The sequence below is a fragment of the Meleagris gallopavo genome, chromosome Z (assembly GCF_000146605.3).
Source record: "Meleagris gallopavo isolate NT-WF06-2002-E0010 breed Aviagen turkey brand Nicholas breeding stock chromosome Z, Turkey_5.1, whole genome shotgun sequence".
In the NCBI taxonomy this organism is placed as follows: Eukaryota; Metazoa; Chordata; class Aves; order Galliformes; family Phasianidae; genus Meleagris; species Meleagris gallopavo.
The window spans coordinates 39,874,774-39,879,432 of NC_015041.2; positions in this window are offsets into that span (position 1 = coordinate 39,874,774).

Here is a 4,659-nt window from a genome sequence, read left to right on the forward strand (position 1 = left end):
TACTGTGTTGATAGATGTCAAACTAAGTTTTTTGGAGTCCCTTTCTTGACTAATGAACACGTCGTATTTTATTTATTTATTTATTTATTTATTTATTTTTACTCCAAGTGTTTTCCCTGTACATATATCTAATTCCAGAAACCAGCAATACACTGGACATGAAAAATTCAGCTTAGAGTTTTTAGCACTATTTATCCAGAGTAATAATAGTGGTACATAATTTGACCTAAGCCATAAGTGTTTATGAAGATGAGATTTTATACCCAGCTTTTATGCCCATCGATAAAGTGCAAATAAACATAAAAATCAGATAGCAGGGCAGGATTCTGGTATGGATTCCATTATATCCAACTTTGCATTCACTTTTTTTCACTTGGCCTGTAGCAAACATTAGTTGGGATATTGGTTCCATTAAATAAACAGTTTAAAATCTGAATGCTTCCAAATTGCTAATTGCTCAATTGTGATCAGTTAGCAAGTGATCAGTGTTAACTTCTCTGAAACAAGTAATGTATGTCTAAACTGGTTTTCACATTGCTGAAAAGGTCAAGGATGTTGGAAGAACAAACAGGCCTCCAAAAACATTCTAGGGTCATTTCACATGTTGGATCACATCTGCTCTTGTAACTATGTCATGCATTGCTGGATTTAAAAGCTCATTTTCACACTGGTAATATGACACTTTACAGCACTGCAATTTCATTCACTTCACATTCACAAACATAGCTAATGGGTTGAAAACACACTGATATATTCAGTAACTAGGCTAACCCACATACACACATATCCAGAATGTGGGTTAAGTACAGGTAGATGCATACAGCTGCCACATCCAGGTCAATGAGATGCATCTGGGTTCCGCAGCCCATCCTTGCCTCAGCTGGCTCCCGATGTAAAGCAGTCGACTGGGCCAGTTAGCGATGCAGCTTAGCAGCTTGCTCTATAAGCAAGGCACTTTTGCTCCTATTAGCCCGAACTAATAATACTTTGTTGAGAGTAACAAATCTTGGCACTTCACAACATTGATCCATTACCACAGTGTTAGAAATTAATCTATAGAATATCAGAATATCACCTAAAGCAAGCAGCTTTTTTTGTTGTTAAATAAGGTTCACAAAGCCCTCAGTAAAGCATGGAGACATGAAAGTAGCTAAAAGCAGCCAACCAGTATGAATATTTAACTGAAACTGATGAGGTTTCTGATGAGTATAAAAAATAACTTTAATGCTCTTAATTTTCAGGTGATTTATTTAATCCTCACGTGTACGCGTAGTGAAGCAGGGCAAAAAAACCCCAAACATCCGTCCCTGCTGCACAGGGAATACAAAGTAGTGAGAATAAAGGATTTGCCCAAGGCCACACATAAAAAGTCAGGAATGTCTGGCTGCCAGCCCCATTCTCAAAATACATTGCTCCCTTTCTAAAGGCAGCAGCTGCTTGTTCTCTGACACTTCTAAAGCATCTATGTTTATTTCCACTGAAGACAATTATCTATCCAGTCCTGTGGGAGTGAAATTGGGCCATAAAAGTTTAAGCCAGTCCAGTTTCTCTGCAGAGTCCTGGTAAACACGTGATTACATTCAACACTGTAATTACAAGGTTTAGTTGGAGAAGGTGACTGGCACACCAAGTAGGAAGGCAATGTTTAGGCAATGGCACAAGAGCTGTTTCAGTTGTTGGTGCTTCCCTGATAGTGGCTGATCACCTGGCTGGGGCATTTCCTGAAGCTTGATTTACAGTCAAGGCTGTGAGCATGCAGTGAATCCTCCCATGCCATGTCTGGATATATGTGTTTCGTGTGAAAAATATACAAGCATCCCAGTACCCACACCCAGTGTGTGCGTTGGAGATACGTGAAGGAATGAGATCTTGTGAATAAAAGCTTCCTCTGGAATGTATGGACATGTTCTGCATTTCAGTCATGTGATGGCCCTGTCTGTCCCATGAGAAAAGGGACATTGCGGAGCCCAAGGAAATCACAGAATCATAAAATATCCTGAGTTGGAAGGGACCCACCGTGATCATTGAGTCCAATTTCTGGATCCACATAGAACCATTCAGAATTCAAACCCTATGTCTGAGAGCACTGTCCAAATGCTCCTTGAAAGTATCAGCCTGAGACTGTGCCTGCTACCGTGGGGAGACTGGTTCATGTCCACTCCCCTCTGGTAGGAAGAACCTTTAGTAATACCCCCCTGTCCCTCCTTTGACACAGCTCCATGCTGTTCCCTCAGGTCCATGTTGTTCCCTCAGGTCCTGTTGCTGCCCCTTTACTCCCTGTGAAGAGCTGTAGGTCACCATGAGGCCTCCTCTGCTCTGGGCTGAACAAACATAGCTGCTCCTCCTATGTCAGCCTCTAGGTTCTTCACCATATTTGTAGCTCTCCTTTGAGAGAGATAGTGTTTTATCTATAAATAATAGTGTTATGTCTTTTTTGTACTGTAGTGCCCAAAACTGCACACAATACTCAAGCTGAGGCACACCAGTGAAAGCAGAGAGGGAAATGAAGGTGGAAGGGGTAAAGAGGAAGATGACAGAGAAAAAAGTGTAAGCAAGAGGAACTGTTCCAGCAAACAGGATCCAGACTTGAAGTGCAAGCAGGATGTCTTTGTTATGCAGACTTTGTAAAGTACTCATGTAAAATATGAGTATTTGAATTTTTCCACAAAAAAGCTACTGAAAAGAAAGTGAGGTATTTTCTGTTGTTGTTTGCAAGAGAGAGAGTTGCTGTTTTGTTTTGTTTCTTTTCCCTTTTTTTTTTTAATTAGGATTTTGATCAAAATTTAATCATTTTGCAGTTTAGTAACAAGGTATTTTGTGACTGCAACACAGCCCCACTGCTTTTGACTTCCAGGATGTTCCTACCAAACATGATATGGAATCCAGGTCTGACTGCAACTCTTCTATCAAGAACACAATCATTTAAAAAATTATTCCCACTTCTACTGAAGAAAGTGGTTCTTACTACTGTTCCTTCTTGTTTTGCTGTATTTGTTTGTTTGTTTGTTTGTTTGTTTTTGTAGTGGATTATTTTGTGATATTTTATTTTTGTTCTGTATGTGGAAATTGAATGTTGTTTCTGCATTAGAACAATTTAAATAATTAGCAATATAATTGTATAGGTAGCAACAATTTATGTCTGATCAGCATGAATATATATGTAATATTTTGTTGTACCCATTGCAAGAATATCCTGCATGAGATTGATCAAACCACAGAACAAGTCATGGCATGCCCAAGGAAGCACCTGTCATCTGGATGCCAGAAGAAGCATCTGGAAGGCCTGGCATCCCTCCCCCTCGGTGCTCTTTGTTTAACAAAGGAAGCGTCCTCTGGACAGAATGGAAGAAACCTTGGAGAGAATCACCGTATCAACATGATAAAGAAAGTACTGAGACATCTTATAAAAAGCAGGATGGCGATTGACTGGCACAAGGTAGCACATGAATCAGTAAGTGTCAGAATGTAATTAACAACTGTAAATCTTTGGTATGATTATGATTCTGGAGTACCAAGCCAATGGGAAAACAGGGGAGGGGGTGTGCATGAGAAAGACAAGGTACAAAAGCTGTAGTACTGCGTACTACTAGAGGCGCTCCTGCTTGCAGAACACCTGCCATTGCAATTGTGAATAGAATCTGTTTTTATCAGAGATACCATCCTGACAAAATTATTTGGATATTTCCAACAGCAGGTGGAGTGAAAATAGACTTAGTTTGCCTGATTATTGCCTGTGTTTTCTGATTTGCCTGGCCTTGCCTTATGGAACTGTCCTTTCCTATGTGTCCATAGGGCTGAGATTTATTCCACCTGTGAGGCGATCTGAGTTGCAGCCTAGATGCTTTGTACTCCTTTACAGTTGCTGAAGAAATACAGGCACCATGGAAGGACAATTAAGCCCACCTAAAATCCAGAAATGTGCCAAACAGCTGATAGTGGGTCTGGTAACCACCTACAGCTAGCATGTAAAGCCCAAGGCATAAGGATGTTGACAGGATGGTTAAATCCAGTAATGAAATAAGCTAAAATGATTATTACAACTAACAGAATTTTTAATAGAAGTGAAACTAGAAAAGAAGCTACACAAACATTGATTTCAGCTCTTTTATGGCTCTTTTTTCCCAAAGGAACACAAAGCTTGTAAATGTAGAAATCTCTGTGAAATGGACAGTTGTGCATCAAAATGAGGGATTTATGTGTATAACTGCCTATATTTGTATCTTCCTACCCAGTTTGCATATGCAAAGGCAAGGATTATTATATTTAATAGTGCATAAATGAAAGGAGGGGAGATAAATGACCTGGTTTGCAGAGGTGCTGAGCACATGCAGTTTCCATTTATTTCAATTGGAGTGTGAAAAACAGCCCCCAAGTGACCAGCCCAAGCTCACACAATGCAGGATTGTCAGTGCCAGGAAGAAAACTCAGAAATCCTTCCAGTTTAATCCTCCCAGTCTAAATCATCCTCAGTTTAAACTCTAGACATATGCTCTCTCAGAAAAGAAAAAAAAATGGAAAAAGAAAGAGAGAGAGAGAAAGAACAAAAGAAAGAAAGGGAGAAAGAAAGGGAGAAAGAAAGGGAGAAAGGGAGAAAGGGAGAAAGGGAGAAAGGGAGAAAGGAATAAAGAAAGGGAGAAGGGAAGAAAGAAAGGGAGAAAG